This window comes from Oncorhynchus tshawytscha, linkage group LG23 (genome assembly GCF_018296145.1).
Source record: "Oncorhynchus tshawytscha isolate Ot180627B linkage group LG23, Otsh_v2.0, whole genome shotgun sequence".
NCBI lineage: Eukaryota > Metazoa > Chordata > Actinopteri > Salmoniformes > Salmonidae > Oncorhynchus > Oncorhynchus tshawytscha.
In genome coordinates, this window is record NC_056451.1 from 26,640,628 (window position 1) to 26,660,021 (window position 19,394).

Below are 19,394 nucleotides of genomic sequence, written 5' to 3' on the forward strand. Positions count from 1 at the left end.
GTGTATGTAAACTTCCGACTTCAACTGTATAGGCTACATCCCATTGAGAAATCCATTTCTGAAATGTAAGCTATGATTTGAGTTGGGGGGCACAGCCTCATCTGTGATTAGCTAAATCCTCAAAATGGTAATCCATCATTTACTGCGTTTATGTTGTCTAAGATTATAACTGTCTCCTATGGAAATGATCTGCTTGTCATGTGGTAAATAACACCAGCAAGACAAGAACATCTTGTTCCTTTCAACAGCAACATTTATCTAAGAGATAGAATACAATCGAGTGTTGATTTTCTGCAGCTGCATAACACTTCAGAATCTACTCACAATTATATCAATTCAAACGGACTACAACAGAGGTATGTAAAAAGGCAGTTTACACATGTGGAACTAGTGACTATTTGCTGAAAACAACCAGCATTCTGGGTCTTGGTGAGACTGAGGATTCCGTGACAACATACATGAAACTTGATCAAGCAACAGTCTCATGTTCACTCTGTGGCAACTTCATAATCTAGCATCATCATCATGCACCCTTTTTGCAAAGAAAAACAGGCAAATGCACTATACACCATGATGGCTACTGTTCAACAGTCCCATCTATCCTATTGTGGAATACCAGTGTAAAAGGACTCAATGAGATTTATATTTATTTCAGTGTTGATCTAACTTTACTGGTTTATTCAAGGAGTAATCATCTCCATGGGATTGCTAATAAAATTCATTTGTTCACAGATATTTCATACACACCAATACAAACTTAACACCACAGTATGCTCATCAGCTTTGCTTTGTTTTGTTTTTCCTGTAGTGGACGGTTCCTTCTGATATACCTGGATGGCAGAGGAGGCTGGTGGGAGGAGCTATAGGAGGACGGGCTCATGGCTGGAATGGAATAAATAGAACGGAGTCAAACATGTGGTTTTGTATGGGTTTCATACCATTCCATTAATTCTATTCCAGTCTTTACAATGAGCCCGTCCTCCTATAGCTCCTCCCACCAGCCTCTGGTGAATGGAGATTTGTGGAGTCGCAGGTTTAGGCTTCTTATATAAGCCCGAAAGGGCAAAGTCACAGGTGTTGTACTTTAAGGCATTACAGGGAAGGACAGAGGTTCCAATACGGAAGGGGATCTACATTTGCATGAGGGTGTGGCTCCCTCTGAAATAGTTCTAGAACTAGAACTGTTCTAGGACAGCTTTGATAGAGAACAAAGACATCTGAAATGTGCATCTCTGCATGCCATTTGTGCATACTAGAATGTATACACTATACACATGCACCGAATACACACTCCCCCATAAACATTCAACTTGTCCCCCCTCCCCCCCTATTTTGTTCCCATGGCTATGCAGGTACAGGCTTCTCAGGATAAACGGAGTGTAATCCAACAGCTGTGCAACAAAGCTCGTTTTCATCCGTTTTTAAAATCCTCTATTAATCCCTCGGCTTGCGTCCTGCACCGCCGCTCTGCTCAGCAGGTGATCCCTTCCTTTAAACACCAGAAATTATTTTGGCTATTTTCAGTCTCTGAGGCTTTTTTCTCCTCATTCTCTGTGAACATAGATGGCAACAGAGATTATATAATTGGAGAGAGCGCCGTATCAGCTGATCTGGTCAGCCAACCCCTTGTCAGAATCGGGTGATCTTCACTCCAGAGTCGCCGACAATGAGCCGGGACATAGAGGGATGGACCTGAGGGAGACAAACCGATAGAGTGATTAGTATAATACTTTAGAGAAGGGAACTAAAGATAGGTATTGTAAGTGTATAATGTGGTTATTAATATACCAGAGAAAAGTCTAACAGCTTTTGTTGCACTGAAGTGATAGGCCATCATCAAGGGTTTAATATAATACAGGCAGAATACAGAGGGTAACATCGTACCAAAGACAATACACCAGTTCAGTACTATAGATGTGGAGTGGATTTACATGCACTTACGAGCTGGGATTGTTAGTGAAAATATTTATTTTTAAAAAAGCTTTCGAAATCAGTTTTAAAATCTTAGCAACTGCTTTTATCTTCCAGTGTACATACACTTTACACACTCCCTCCAGCCCTCCCCACTCCACTTTCTCCCACTCCATCGCTCTCTCTACCTGTGCCTGCAGCGGGCCGTATGGCACCAGTTCCCCGTCCACAGTGAGTGTTCCTCGTGGGGAGAGGGGCTGCAGCCTGAAGGCCCTGGCTGGGACGTGGCTTACATAGGGGGAGCTGAGAGACAGGTGTGCCCCCCTCTCCATGGCCAGGAACAGACGAAGCAGGGTGGCTCTGGAGATCCCTGCCCGCACAAATGTCAGGTGGATCAGCCCATCGTCAAACCTGGCTTGGGGGGCAGCGTGGAGGTCTGCCCCGAGATGGGACTGGTAGATGGCCAGCACAAGCACAAAGTCCCCCTCGATGGTCACCCAGTCCCGGGTCGGCAGGGCCTGGTCTAAGGGGGGCAGGAGGTCATCCCTGGGAGGGTTGAACGGGAGTGAGACGGGGGGGCGGTTCTTGAGGGGTCCGGCAGGCTCTGCAATGTCAAAGGTAAAGGAGGGGGACTGGAGAGACGGGGAGGTGGAGTTGGGGGTGTTGGGGCGCGGAACAAGGTAGGAGGAGGAGTGGGGGAGGCACAGGACGGGGAGGAAGGGGGCGTGGGAGAGAGGGAGAGGGACAGGGAGGGGAGTTTAGGGGTAGGGAGTTGGAGTGGGGGTGGTGGAGGAGGGATAGGGGTCTGGGGCGGGATGTGTTCTGGTCCAGAGATTTGGGCTTGAAGGAGAAAGGAGAGTGTCTGAAGGGAGAGGATATGGTGAGGGCTCTCTCCCGGGCGATGTCCAGTGGGTAAGCTTCTTTCTGGAAGTATGTTTCGTTCAGATCCATCTCTTCTGCCCTGTACGAGGCTCCAGACATGGGGTCAGCCTCCTGGCTGAGGGGCTGGCTAAAGAAGGCGTTAGCTATCTGGCTGGAAGGGGCAGAGTTCTTCCTTAGAGCCAGCCTGGTCTGCTGGAGGTTGTCAGGGTACGAGTAATACCCCTCTGGGTCCTCGTTGGCCTCTCGCCCCATGTCCCCCCCGTACCCCTCTCCAACCTCCTTCGCTTCCATCACTCCATCCATTGAGCCGCTGCTACCTTCCCCATTCCTCACTCTCTCCTCTATATCCTCTATCACCCCTGAGTCCTGCTCCATCGTTCCGTTTTCTCTTTCCTCATCTGGCCTTTCTTCCATGTTCCCCGTCATCTCATCCTCCCTTCCCATCCTGCAATCTTCCCTTTCATTCGACTCTGAACTCGTCCCAGATCTCTCCGAACTTGTCCCTGACCTCCCCGCCTCACCCTCCATCTCTCTCTCTCTATCTTCTGCCAAGCTACTCGCCCTGACCACCCCCGTTCCCCCTCCCCTGGCCCTCTCCCTCCTCCTCTCCCTCTCTCTCTGCCTCTCCATCTCTCTCTCCCTCTCCCTCTCCGTGTCTACCCTCCTCAGACTCCTCTGTTCGCTGAGGCCCATGTCAGAGCTGGTGCGTTGGATGGGGGTGTGGCAGAAGCCCTCCAGGCCCTCAGTGATGCTGCGGGACAGGGGTCTGCGCAGGGGCGGAGGGATGGCGTCTGGGGATGTGGCGACTATGGAGGGGGGCAGGTAGGACAGACGGCCCTTATAGGAGCGCAGGGAGGCCAGGCGGACCAGAGTGCCCAGGGTGAACCGTGCCGACCCCAGACCCCGGTACCTGCAACATCACACCATTACAGCATTTAGTTACCAGGGCAACAACAGAGAACATAACACAATACTTATTAATTAGGAATAAGAGTGATTAAGGAGGTACAGTGAAAGATTGCATGTACTTAATTTAAGGATGAGTGACCAAAGGCAAGCGCCCTGTCCCATCACCCTGGAAGCCTCTTCTCCAGAGTTAAAGAACCGAATCACGTTCTGCCCATGTGTTAGTTTACACACATCCACCTCCCTTCACTTTACTCAGCCTCTTCTGAACCCTTGCTATCAACCTACATCTCTGCCTCAAATTTCTGAACAGCTGATGTAAAACCTGCAGCTATTTGAACCAACATTCCAAATAAATATAAATATTTATAGTATGTTAATTTAGGATATAGGCTACAACTTTGTCTGTTGTAACTAAGGATATTGCAGTAGCACATGTAGGAAGCTGTCTACACATTGTATTGGGGCAAAAACAATCTGCATTTCAATCCACAAATCACGTACAAGTGTAATTTACTGCACGATTTGACAATGACTGAAATTTGCCTGAGTAGCCTGTTCCACTTCTGGGCAGCCGACCATTCAACTAATACGTTGACTGCCTCCTGCTTAGCCAATGTTCGCAATGATGATGGAAAAAAACTGCCCTTCAGTGTACTGCTTGTGTTTGATAAGCTGTGTCAGCAGAGGGAGCAGTAAAATAGAGAATCCCGCACATGTGCAGAAGCTTCGGCTTTAGCTATCGGGAAGAGGACTCCAGATTACTCGGCACCGCAACCACGCCATTAACTTAAACACACACACCTCTCACTCTCGATGTCCACGTCAGACACAAAGCCCCAGGCCACAGATAGGAAGGAGAACATCCTTCTGGGAAGACTCGGGCGGCCATTTTGAGAAGGGGTGGGGCTGGTTGTCACAGACACCAAATCCATGGGCTTGACTCCGCCACGGCAGAGCTGAAAACAGCAGTTGAGGAGGAGAGGCTCCCGAAGGCACATGTCATAACTAGGATGAAGAGAAAAGTAAGAGGGAAACAGTGGATGGAAGAGAATGGAGAAAGGGTGAGAATGTGGAGAAGGAGAGGAATGGAAAATACAGAGAGGAAAGGTGAGAGGAGAGAGGAAATTAATACTGTGTAAAATAAGTTAACATAATGTTTATGACATACACTATCAGTGAATGTTACATAGGTGGCCAAAAAAACATCAAAGAAAACACAAGAGATAAGGAGAGAGAGATGAAAGAACAGACTGTACTATATCGACTGGACTCATTTATCGATGTGTCTTCCAGAGACAAAGGAGAGAAATCTAGAAATAACAGGACATGAAGAGAGGGAGGGAAAAGTGGGGGTAGGAGAAAGAGGGAGGGAGTGGGGTGCAGGAGAGAAAGGGAGGGAAGAGAGAATTTCTCTATCAGTCTCAGTATGAGACAATATGAGAGGCATAAGGATTAGTTGAAGATGCTAAAGTCTACAGTACTTTAATAAGGCCAACGGGCTGTACATCAAGAAACTGAAGTCTACTACTGCAATGTAATAGGGCCAATGGGCTGTGCATCAAGAAACTGAAGTCTACTACTGCAATGTAATAGGGCCAATGGGCTGTACATCAAGAAACTAAAGTCTACTACTGCAATGTAATAGGGCCAATGGGCTGTACATCAAGAAACTAAAGTCTACTACTGCAATGTAATAGGGCCAATGGGCTGTACATCAAGAAACTAAAGTCTACAACTGCAATGTAATAGGGCCAATGGGCTGTACATCAAGAAACTGAAGTCTACTACTGCAATGTAATAGGGCCAATGGGCTGTACATCAAGAAACTAAAGTCTACTACTGCAATGTAATAGGGCCAATGGGCTGTACATCAAGAAACTGAAGTCTACTACTGCAATGTAATAGGGCCAACGGGCTGTACATCAAGAAACTAAAGTCTACTACTGCACTGCTGGAAGTCTACTACTGCAGTATGTAATAGGGCCAATGGGCTGTACATCAAGAAACTGAAGTCTACTACTGCAATGTAATAGGGCCAATGGGCTGTACATCAAGAAACTGAAGTCTACTACTGCAATGTAATAGGGCCAACGGGCTGTACATCAAGAAACTGAAGTCTACTACTGCAATGTAATAGGGCCAATGGGCTGTACATCAAGAAACTGAAGTCTACTACTGCAATGTAATAGGGCCAATGGGCTGTACATCAAGAAACTGAAGTCTACTACTGCAATGTAATAGGGCCAATGGGCTGTACATCAAGAAACTAAAGTCTACTACTGCAATGTAATAGGGCCAATGGGCTGTACATCAAGAAACTGAAGTCTAAAGGTTGACCGTGATTAGAATTAAGGTTGGGGGATATTTGGGGAGACCTCTTCTACGATATGCTACTCCAAATATTGTGATATCCGATATAATCATTTGGCGACTTTATTTTTTAAATTTCCTCTTTTTTATTTAACCTTTAACTTTTGGGGCGGCAGGTAGCCTAGTGGTTAGTGTTGGGCACAATATACCTACCACCTTGGACTTCACAATATACCTACCACCTTGGACTTCACAATATACCTACCATCTTGGACTTCACAATATACCTACCATCTTGGACTTCACAATATACCTACCATCTTGGACTTCACAATATACCTACCATCTTGGACTTCACAATATACCTACCATCTTGGACTTCACAATATACCTACCATCTTGGACTTACCATCTTGGACTTCACAATATACCTACCATCTTGGACTTCACAATATACCTACCATCTTGGACTTCACAATATACCTACCATCTTGGACTTCACAATATACCTACCATCTTGGACTTCACAATATACCTACCATCTTGGACTTCACAATATACCTACCATCTTGGACTTCACAATATACCTACCATCTTGGACTTCACAATATACCTACCATCTTGGACTTCACATATTCGGCAATGTCAAACATCCCGATATTCGATAGAATCATATATCGGCCCAATGCTAATTAGACTGCACACCTTTTATTTCCAATGAAAACTACTGTGGGTGTGTGTGTGACTGTAAAGGTGCGTGTTTATCTACATCAGCATTGAGAAATGTATCAAGTGGTGGGGAAATTATTAATTAAATCCAGACACACCATGGGACCAGAACTCTGAACTGGAATAACCTATTAATTCATTTCAAAGCTTCTACTAGTATCTCCAGCATTCCCACCATTGATCGAACAAGAAATTCTAAAATATTGCATGTTTATGTTTGAATCAGTCTCATATCTCTGGTCAAGTCATCACATGTGTCACATAGCTGGTTGGATGTGTGTGTGTGACCCACCCCGCATGGTGGTTGATGGAGCCAGCCAGGGCATTTCCAGAGCCACAGGGAAGGATACCTACAGGTGTCTTTATTGCTAGTTCCCAGTCTGGACGCTCCATCAAACCATTGATCACCTGGAGAGAGAAAAGCAGAGCAGAGTCAGACACACACACACACCTCCCCCCCAACACACACACACCCCCACACACACACCTCGTGCAGCAGGCCATCTCCAGAGACGATGATGATGCCGTCCCACTGTGGCAGGGAGATCTCTTTGATCAACTCTCTGGCATGGTTCTGTCGCTCTGAGAAGAAAAGGAGACGTGTTGTTAGGAGGTTGTACCCGTGTGTGTGTGTGTGATACCGGTTAACGACTGAGGTTGCAGAGCTGATGTTACGGTGTGTGTTACCTGTCTATCAGGTTGTAGCTGATGTTACGGTGTATGTTACCTGTCTATCAGGTTGTAGCTGATGTTACGGTGTGTGTTACCTGTCTGTATCAGGTTGTAGAGCTGATGTTACGGTGTGTGTTACCTGTCTATCAGGTTGTAGCTGATGTTACGGTGTGTGTTACCTGTCTGTATCAGGTTGTAGAGCTGATGTTCCGGTGTGTGTTACCTGTCTGTATCAGGTTGTAGCTGATGTTACGGTGTGTGTTACCTGTCTGTATCAGGTTGTAGAGCTGATGTTACGGTGTGTGTTACCGGTCTGTATCAGGTTGTAGCTGATGTTACAGTGTGTTACCTGTCTGTATCAGGTTGTAGAGCTGATGTTACGGTGTGTGTTACCGGTCTGTATCAGGTTGTAGCTGATGTTACAGTGTGTTACCTGTCTGTATCAGGTTGTAGATGACATTACGGTGTGTGTTACCTGTCTGTATCAGGTTGTAGCTGATGTTAGCCTCCCTGATCATTGGCAGTATGTGTGTCTGACACCACTGCATAGCCTGGCCTCTCCCACTGAAGGGGTTCACCAATAGCAGCAGCCTTCGGGGACGGGGCAGTAGACGTTTGACAATTTCTGAGGGAAAGCAGCCAATCATTAGAAACAAATTGATTGATTGTTCTATCAAAAATACGAGGCTTCGTCCTCAGTGTACAAGAGAACAACAAACGTACGTGATGCCATAAAGCAGGGTTTCCCAAACTCAGTCCTGGGACCCCCACCCCCCCGGGTGCATGTTTTAGTTTTGTCCTAGCCCTACACAGCTGATTCAAATAACCAACTCAAGCTTTGATTATTTGGGGAGGACCGAGTTTGGGAAACCCTGCCATAAAGCACAGTGTTTCCCACCCTTAGACCTTGAGTGTATCTGTGACAAGGCAAACCTCTTTCAGCTCATCTCAAAGGGACTATCTCTGACCAGATAAGTAATAATGATTCCATTTGACTAATGGCTCTATATAATTAAATCTTGTCGAATGAAAAGGCCCTAAAGGCCCAGGACAGGATACAAGGTACTTAACTGAACACTACAGTGTTTAGTCTTCCACAAAACACTTGGTAATAACAAGCAGAGCCCTATCTACACAGCAGCACCTACTGTATAGGGTTGAAGTGGACCAAACACTAACTGCACACATCTCTGACTAAAGCCATTATAGAAGCAGAACCAGCAGCTAGGAGGTGGTCTAATTCACACTGCAGAGGAGAGCAACAGACTAGACAGAGTACAAGGAGTTAGAGAGATAAGGAGAGAGAGATGAGAGGAGACAGAGTTACAGACAGAGTGGAGAAAGAGTTAGACAGAGAGAGAGTAGACAGAGTTAGACAGACATACAGAGTGGAGACAGTTAGACAGAGTGTGTGATGAATAGAGCAGGAGAGAGGGGACAGAGTAAAAAGGGGTAGTAACTGGGAAAGGAGAAAGAGGGAGGACATTGAAAGAGGAAGATAAAGAAATGCAGACAGCAGGAAGGAAGGGGGGGGAGGAGGTACAAAACAAAAGAGGACAGAGGGCAGATAGATGGATGAGAGGAGACAGGAGGAGGAGAGGAGACTGAAAAAGGTGTAAAGACAGCAAGGATGAAAGACTATGGGGGGAAGATGCACAGACAGACACTGAGGGTGTACACTAATGCACAGAGACAGTGAGAAAAGAAGAGTGTTTGGGAGAGAGGAAGGAGACAAGACAGAGAGAGATAATGAGCGAGGGAGAGTCAAAACAAATGTAAGAAAAGGGAATGTTGAAATGGATAATAGATGGGCTTTACGTAGGCCCTGGGGTTCTTCCAGGTCCTCAAAGTGCTAAAACAAGACAGCGATGTGAGAAAGGCTGACGATGGAAAAAGCAAAAAGGAGAGTGCAAGACAGAGGGACAGAGAGAGAGAAAGAAGGAGAGCATATACTGTATATAGATAGAAAGGACCACACAGGCCGTGGGTAAACAGTGGTGTTGCTATTTGGGCAGAACGGGAGCTAGTGGGAAGGGAGGGAAGCCGTGTTAGTGAGGGGTGGGAGTTAGTGGGAAGAGAGGGAGGCAGTGTTGGTGAGGGGTGGGAGTTAGTGGGAAGAGACGGATGCCGTGTTGGTGAGGGGTGGGAGTTAGTTGGAAGGGAGGGAGGCCGTGTTGGTGAGGGGTGGGAGTTAGTGGGAAGAGACGGATGCCGTGTTGTTGAGGGGTGGGAGTTAGTTGGAAGGGAGGGAGGCCGTGTTGGTGAGGGGTGGGAGTTAGTGGGAAGAGACGGATGCCGTGTTGGTGAGGGGTGGGAGTGACAAGAGAGGGAGGCCGTGTTGGTGAGGGGTGGGAGTGACAAGAGAGGGAGGCCGTGTTGGTGAGGGGTGGGAGTGACAAGAGAGGGAGGCCGTGTTGGTGAGGGGTGGGAGTGACAAGAGAGGGAGGCCGTGTTGGTGAGGGGTGGGAGTGACAAGAGAGGGAGGCCGTGTTGGTGAGGGGTGGGAGTTAGTTGGAAGGGAGGGAGGCCGTGTTGGTGAGGGGTGGGAGTTAGTGGGAAGGGAGGGAGGAAGTGTTGGTGAGGGGTGGGAGTTAGTGGGAAGAGAGGGAGGCCGTGTTGGTGAGGGGTGGGAGTTAGTTGGAAGGGAGGGAGGCCGTGTTGGTGAGGGGTGGGAGTTAGTTGGAAGGGAGGAAGGCCGTGTTGGTGAGGGGTGGGAGTTAGTGGGAAGGGAGGGAGGCCATGTTGGTGAGGGGTGGGAGTTAGTTGGAAGGGAGGAAGGCCGTGTTGGTGGTGGGGTGGGAGTTAGTTGGAAGGGAGGAAGGCCGTGTTGGTGAGGGGTGGGAGTTAGTGGGAAGGAGGCTGTCTTGGTGAGGGGTGGGAGTTAGTGGGAAGGGAGGGATGCTGTGTTGGTTAGACGCTGAATGATACAGACCGTGTGTGCAGGACAGATAAGAGCAGAGACAGAGAAAGTATAGGAAATTAGGAAACACACACACACACACACACACACACAGCCAAGAAAGATTAAATAACATGTTTGTTCACATACATGAATGAACCCTTAAACAATACTTTAGCCTTTTAATAGTCAGGCCTCCTGACTGAACATAGCATGCTGTACGTACAACAGCATTGGCCTATAGCCATTCATTCCTTATCACATGGCCATTATACAGTTTCCTACAGCCATTATGTAGTAGCCTATATCTAGCATGGTCAGAAATGAACTGAACTAGCCTGTATCTGTTAGAACATGCATGGTATGGTATTCATACAGTAGCCTAGGCCTATATTCCCTTGTACCTCTGGCCTCCTACATCAAAAGGACCTCAGATCACCCAATATGACTCCAGTTAACAATAACTAACATAAACGCTCCCAGTAATGGAAACAAACTTTAGGGAGTGAATGGTGCTCATAAAGTTAATGAAGGCAGAGTTAAAGTCTGTACACAGGATAGGAAGTAGTCGACACCAAACGCCATAACAAGTGCTGATTTGGTTTCATTCTCTCTCACGGTGACACTGTGCCAGTCTTTATGATGGACATTAGAATAACATCAGACTGATTCCAACAACTGGGATGTTACAATAACCTCAGAACCTACACATATTGTGCCTGGACTGTAACATAGCATACAAATAGACAAGATAACTGATTGTAGCTGTGTTAGTGGAACACACACACTCACCTGTGTCAGCAGTGATGGCGACTCCCCTGAGCAGACATTGTATAGCAGTGGACCACCTCTCAGCCTCCACCCTGGCCTCAGCCAGGTACACCCTCACCTGCCTCCTCCTGGACACCCCCTTCCTCCGCCTCCCCGGGGGATACCAGTATAGAACCAGCAAGGGGGGAGCAGGGGCGCGGGGACAGCTGCACCCTGCCAGCTCTGACAGGGGTAGTATTAGACGTGCCTCTTTACCAGGGCGGGGGGCCAGGCGCTGGACGTGGATGTGGGAAGGGGTGAGGGTCAAGGCATAGCTGGAGGCAGGAGAGGGGCTGGGGGAGGGAGAAGGGGACGACAGACCCCCAGGACCTCCAGGGCTGTTGGGGCAGCTGTTGTTGCAGCTGCTGCCCGTTCCCCAGCCCCCGAACTGGCAGTGGAGTAGCGCCTCAGCTGGGGATGGGATGGGGGGCTCTGGGGAACGCATCCTTAGTGTGGGGGGCTTGACGGGGAGCGGACTTCCAACCCTCAGGTTTAAGGTAGGTAAGGTCTGTTTCCTGACAGGTGGACGGTGTGTGAGTGTTTCATGCAGTTGGCAGTTTGTTGGATGGAATAAGTCTGTTTAAATTCAGGTAGTGATACAACATGTCAGTTAATTTGGCCACTGATGGCCACCTTAAAAAGGAGAATCAAATGGAAGCACCTCTCCTTAGGATCTGCTAGGAAGATGAAAATATAACTATAGACCTGTCAGTCTTTCTTAAAAACACAAGTTATTTATCCCTGAAACCTCCTTAAAATCATTCTTCCACTTCAGTGCTTGAATTGCAAAGGCAACGCCACAAAAGCACCTCTGAGTTTGACGTGTGAAATCCATCTGCACTCAAAGGAGTATTGTACGATCCAAGAAAAATAACTCCCACTGGTCTTCAGATGGAGATTATTCTCTTTAGTGTGTCAATCCAACAGAGGAACATAAAAACAATGAAAACACCAGCCTTCACAACGCAAATGTCCGAAGACAAGGATCGATCTTAGATCTGTCAATTAAAGATTATGTCTGCCTTGTCCTTAAACGCTATCAGATTCTAGATTTGTCCATTTCGGAATGATCGACAGAAAAGGCTTGTAAACAAAAACAATATACTTTTCCAGTTTAAAATTAAAACAGAATATATATACTCCTAAAGATTAAAAAAAATATATAACTCAAAGATACGCTTAAATTACAGTTTGAAATATCGTAGTGATGATATTTATCAATAAAGTGCAGCTTAGAAAAGACGGCTACATGTCAAACAAGAGTTTAAATAACATAAAATAAAACAAATCCTAAAACTATGAATCAGACAAAAATGAACACACCTTGGTCTTGCAAGGAGGCTATAGCAATTTAATTAACACTAGATTGCAGTGGAATATTGTGTGGTAAGTGCTGACGTCAAGCGTCCCGGTCTTCCACAGAAATGAGAGATATGTGGAGGCAGTAGTGTCAAGGTAGAATTTAAATATTACTCTTCAAGAGACAAGCAGGCTTTACAGTAGTGAGATAGCTACGCGATCAATGTCTAATTCTAAGTGTCATCCAAATGAAAAATGCCACGTAATCATAGTTAATTTCCATCAAAGAGAAATGGAAAACCAAACAGAAAAAAACTCTAATTTTACTAGATTGTGCCAGGGGGGAGGGGGTTGTCATTCCTTGAGTTCAAGGGTCCATGTTCATGTTCCTTCACATAGATAAGTATACCTAAAGAGAAACACTGGTATTAGTAATCTATTAGCTTCCAATGTGTCCCAGCAGAAAATACTCACATCTATGTATTCAAGTTTTGAAGAAGCATAAAGGAAGGGACTAGTATCAATTTAATTTTACCTTTATCTAACTAGGCAAGTCAGTTAAGAACAAATTCTTATTTTCAATGACGGCCTAGGAACAGTGGGTTAACTGCCTTGTTCAGGGGCAGAACGACAGATTTTTACCTTGTCAGCTTGGATCTTGCTCGGTTACAAGTCCAACACTAACCACTAGGCTACCTGCCTCCCTCCATTAAAAATGTCCCTTTAAAAATAGTACTACTAGTTTGATGGTTGTAGCCATCAATTGTCCGATTAACAATCACCCATATTAGCAAACTTATTTCATTTCAAACTCCACATTTCTCTAGTATAGGCTAGTACTAATCATAATGAATAATATCAGTAAAATGCCTGCGATAAGTGATTGGTGTCAATCATTTTAATAATTATCCCTAACCCTGAAATTTCCATCCCTAACTATAACATTTTCCGCCAAGTTGGAACTGCCAAAGGGGACGGGGTTGCAATCTACTGCAGAGATAGCCTGCAGAGTTCTGTCTTACTATCCAGGTCAGTACCAAAACAATTCGAGCTTCTACTTCTAAAAGTCCCCGTTCCAGAAGCAAGTCACTCACCATTGCCGCTTGCTATAGGCCACCCTCTGCCCCCAGCTGTGCCCTGGACACCATATGTGAATTGATTGCCCCAATCTATCTTCTGAGCTCGTGCTGCTAGATGACCTAAACTGGGACATGCTTAGCAGCATTTTCACTTTTGGAAAAATAGCATGCCCAATTTCAACTTCCTGCTACTCATGCCAAGAATATAAGATATGCATATTATTAGTTGATTTGGATAGAAAGCACTCTGAAGTTTCTAAAACTGTTTGAATCATGTCTGTGAGTAGAACAGAACTTATGTTGCAGGCAAAACCCCGAGGACTAACCGTTCAGATTTTTTTTTTTTTTTTTTTGAGGTCTCTGCCTGTTCAGTGAGTACTCATTGGGAAATACTTGAAAAGTAGCATTAGTTTCCTCTCGTCCTCTATTGAAAACAGATAGACCAGTCTTCAATTTGATAGATTATTGATGTTTAAAAATACCTAAAGTTGTATTACAAAAGTAGTTTGAATTGTTTTGGCAAAGTTTACAGGCAACTTGGGATATTTTGTAGTGACGTTGCGCAATTTGGAAGCTGTTTTTTCCTGGATCAAACACACCAAATAAATTGACATATAGGATATATATGGATGGAATTAATCGAACAAAAGGACCAATTGTGATGTTTATGGGACATATTGGAGTGCCAACAAAAGAAGCTCGTCAAAGGTAAGGCATGTTTTATTTCTGCGTTTTGTGTAGCGCCTGCAGGGTTGAAATATGCTACTCTTTGTTTACTGTTGTGCTATCATCAGATAATAGCTTCTTATGCTTTTGCCAAAAAGCCTTTTAAAAATCTGACATGTTGGCTGGATTCACAACGAGTGTAGCTCTAATTTAGTATCTTACATGTGTGATTTAATGAAAGTTAGATTTTTATATCATTTTATTTGAATTTGCCGCGCTGCATTTTCCCTGGCTTTTGGCCAAGTGGGACGCAAGCGTCCCCTATACCATAAGAAGTTAACACCCCGGCCATCCTACAATCTAAGCTTGATGCCCTCTATCTCACACAAATTATCAATGAACCTACCAGGTACAACCCCAAATCTGTAAACACGGGCACCCTCATAGATATCATCCTAACTAACTCCAAATACACCTCCGCTGTTTTCAACCAAGATCTCAGCGATCACTGCCTCATTGCCTGCATCCGCAATGGGTCTGCGGTCAAATGACCACCCCTCATCACTGTCAACCTCTCCCTAAAACACTTCAGTGAACAGGCCTTTCTAATCATCCTGGAATGACATTGACCTCATCCCGTCAGTAGAGGATGCCTGGTTATTCTTTAAAAGTGCCTTCCTCACCATCTTAAATAAGCATGCTCCATTCAAAAATGTAGAACTAGGAATAGATATAGCCCTTGGTTCACTCCAGACCTGTCTGCCCTTGACCAGCACAAAAACATCCTGTGGCGTTCTGCATTAGCATCGTGATATGCAACTTTTCAGGGAAGTTAGGAACCAATATACACAGGCAGTTAGGAAAGCTAAGGCTATCTTTATCAAACAGAAATTTGCATCCTGTAGTCCTAACTCAAACAAGTTTTGGCACACTGTAAAGTCATTGGAGAATAAGAGCACCTCCTCCCAGCTGCCCACTGCACTGAGGCTAGGAAACACTGTCACTACCAATAAATCCACAATAATTGAGAATTTCTATAAGCATTTTTCTACAGCTGGCTATGCTTTCCACCTGGCTACCCCTACCCCGATCAACAGCCCTGTGCTCCCCACAGCAACTCACCCAAACCTACACCACTTCTCCTTCACCCAAATCCAGATAGCTGATGTTCTAAAACAGCTGCAGAATATGGACCCCTACAAATCAGCTGGGCTAGACTGTCTGGACCCTCTCTAAAATGATCTGTTGAAATTGTTGCAACCCCTATTACTAGCCTGTTCAACCTCTTTCGTATCATCTGAGATCCCCATAGATTGGAAAGCTGCCGCAGTCATCCCCCTCTTCAAATGGGGAGACACTAGACCTAGATCTATTCTACCCTGCCTTTCTAAGGTTTTTGAAAGCCAAGTTAACAAACAGATTACCGAACATTTCGAATTTCACCGTACCTTCTCCGCTATGTAATCTGGTTTCAGAGCTGGTCATGGGTGCACCTCAGCCACGCTCAAGGTCCTAAACGATAGCATAACCGCCATCGATAAGAGACATTACTGTGCAGCCGTATTCATTGACCTGGCTAAGGCTTTCAGCTCTGTCAGTCACAACATTCTTATTGGCAGACTCAACAGCCTTGGTTTCTCAAATGATTGCCTCGCTTGGTTCACCAACTACTTCTCCGATAGAGTTCAGTGTGTCAAATCGGAGGGCCTGTTGTCCGGACCTCTGGCAGTCTCTATGGGGGTGCCACAGGGTTAAATTCTCAGCCCAACTCTCTTCTGCTGGTGATTCTTTGATCCACCTCAACGCAGACGCCACCATTCTGTATACCTCTGGCCCTTCGTTGGACACTTAACTAACCTCCAGATGAGCTTCAATGCCATACAACTCCTTCCGTGGCTTCCAACTGCTCTTAAATGCAAGTAAAACTAAATGCATGCTCTTCAACCGATCGCTGCCCGCACCTGCCCGCCCATCCAGCCTCACTACCCTGGACAGTTCTGACTTAGAATATGTGGACAACTACAAATACCTGGGTGTCTGGTTAGACTTTAGACTCACATTAAGCATCTCCAAAACAAAATTAAATCTAGAATCGGCTTCCTATTTCACAACAAAGCATCCTTCACTGCCAAACATACCCCCATAAAACTGACTATCCTATCGATCCTCGACTTTGGCGATGTCATCTATAAAATAGCCTCCAACACTCTACTCAACAAATTGGATGCAGTCTATCACAGTGCCATCCGTTTTGACACCAAAGTCCCATATACTACCCACCACTGCAACCTGTACATTCTCATTGGCTGGCCCTCACTTCATACTCGTTGCCAAACCCACTGGCTCCAGGTCATCTACAAGTCTCTGCTAGGGAAAGCCCTGCCTTATCTCAGCTCACTGGTCACCATAGCAGCACCCACCCATAGCACGCGCTCCAGCGGGTATATCTCACTGGTCACCCCCAAATCCAATTCCTACTTTGGCCGCCTCTCCTTACAGTTCTCTGCTGCCAATGACTGGAACGAACTGCAAAAATCTCTGAAGCTGGAGACTCTTACCTCCCTCACTAGCTTTAAGCACCAGCTGACAGAGCAGCTCACAGATCACTGCACCTGTACATAACTCATCTGTAAATTGCCCATCCAATCTACCTCATCCCCATACTGTATTTATTTATTTATCTTGCTCCTTTGCACCCCAGTATCTCAACTTGCACATCCTACCATTCCAGTGTTTAATTGCTATATTGTAATTAATTTGTCACCATGGCCTATTTATTGCCTTTACCTCCCTTATCCTACCTCATTTGCACATGCTGTATATAGATTTTTGTACCGTATTATTGACTGTATGTTTGTTTATTCCATGTGTAGCTCTGTGTTGTTGTATGTGTCGAACTGCTTTGCTTTATCTTGGCCTGATAGCAATTGCAAATTAGAACTTGTTCTCAACTAGCCTACCTGGTTAAATAAAGGTGAAATAAAAAAATGAAGTTTATCGTCCCAGCTCTAGTATCAATGGCACTCTACCCAAAGGTACCTTCATGTTTCGTTGACAAAAACATGTACAGTAGCACCTTGTAAGGCAGTCATTATGAAAACAATAGAACAGTAGAAAACGAGGAAATGACTTTCAAATCAACTTTTCCAACAATCCAGCCGAGTGACTGAGACAGGCTCCCTCAACATGTCCCCTCACATGTCCTGTTTCTAAGTTTAGAGTGGTGCGTATGCGTGTTTCACAGTCGATACAGTTTTATATTGTTCCAAAAGGTGAGTGACTCTTTGGCCAGTTGCAGATGTGAAAGCAGGGCAGCAAACTCGTGAGAGATTGTGGTTCAAACTGGATTAGGCAATCTGTGTGCATGCATTATCCCCATGTCCAAGATAACTTGAAGTCATGCCATGATGGCTAAACCACGCTGATTTAGAATCACACGTTCCCGACATCTGTGCTCACTGATGCGACAACCTAATTTGGGTAAATTAACTGGTTAATTACCACACATGCCCAATGAAATTAACAGAGTTTGGTGGACACATTGACGGACGGCGTTTATCCAGACAGTCTCGAGTCTACTACTTACTCTCTTTCACAATTTGTAACCGGTGGAAGTATGATTCATTGACGGATTTAGCCTACTAGACAGATTCTTGCCCAGGACTGGTTTCGGCAGGCATAACTTGTAGTGACCTTCAAATATAGTTTACTCAGTCATCACCAATTGCTTCTTTACATTGTTACTAGTGAAATACTATGGACTGAAAACACAATGTGCTGGTTAACATTTAACCTGGAAAACCTTAATTCGAGGAAAGTGTCTATCATTCAGATTCAGCCATCATAGGCTATATAAAACAAAACGGACCCATAAGAGGCTTCCCTTTAAGTATTAACTGTTACGTTCAGTCGATAACCTTTATCTAAGGTGCTGGCACAATCAAGACTTAGCAGATATGCAGCCTCTGATTAAAGAAAAATGCATTTGCTCGTGCGGGTACCTTGGTGCATTTGCAGGGTGGCGGGTATCGCCGCTCTAATTTGTTTTTACTATGACCTTGCTCGGAACATTTAGGATCCATTTGGCAGTCTTGCACACAACATTGTTTAGAAATGTGTGATCCGTTCTCAGGTGGCTAGCTAGTATGATAGCGTGACTGACAAATAACGTTGGCTTAGACTGAAGCCATCGAGCTACTAGTTTCGTAGCGATCTAACGTTAGCAAATGACAAGCGTTAACTACAGTTAGCTAGTTAACGTTAGTTAGGAATATTGATCATTGCTCAGCAGTCTGTGTGTAACTCTTACAAGCTAGTTAGCTACTTCGGACGTTTCAAAATGTGTTGAATGGTAGCTACAGTAGCCATCGCCAGGGAATACAGTATACAAAGCAGTTACCGTTCAATTGGGGTTAGCAGCAAGCTAGACAATATACGATATCCCAACTTGTTACAGTAGTGGATAGCATGCTAGCCAACAATGCTGTTGAAAATCATTTATTGGCTAGCTATAACGTTATAAACGCAACTGGTTATTTATCCTGGCTAAAAACTCGGTCTAGCCACAATATCTAACGTTAGCAGCGAGGCGCTAGCCAGCATTTTGTCATTAGCTAGCTAAACAATGTCATTTCACTAACGTCAGCTAGCAAAAATATGCTGGCTAGCTAGGAGGTAACGTAGCTATTTAATACTCAATTGGTAAAATAATAACCGTGGGAATATTAACTGTATAGACTTCAACTCGTAATTACCTCATTCTACCTCCCTGGCTTGCTTGCTCCGTAGGACGCCTGTGGTTATCCTCCAGGAAGCGTGTATGAAACACCGGAGGACTGGATAGTTTGAGCGGCGGGGAGGAAGTCCAATCCTGATAAGGAAAGACATTCTGGACCTACCGACATTCTCCAATAGTTAACGGCGCCAGTGCACCGCATTGTGGAGGCCACAGATAGTGTCATGATCGACTGAAAGTTACTGAGGACAAGACTGGACTCAATCAGTCAGTCTAGTCAATACGGTCTAAGCTAGACTGTGTCCATGCTTCCAATGCACTCATCACCTGTCTAAATACAAATATTACACAAAGACATTGAAAAACAATTATTAATAGTACTACATGTTATAAAACGGTCTAGGAGTGAATAGTAATAGTTGCTTGATTCAAGTTGCCCATCAGGTTTGCACAAGAAACTGTCTACCTAGTGAAGTACTACGCAAGTGCAACA

General features: G+C 45.3%; 1 pseudogene; it reads right to left on the minus strand.

Annotated features, from left to right (window-relative positions):
• Window positions 1-630: 630 nt before the first annotated feature.
• On the minus strand, window positions 631-19,121 carry LOC112222501 (annotated as a pseudogene).
• Window positions 19,122-19,394: the final 273 nt, after the last annotated feature.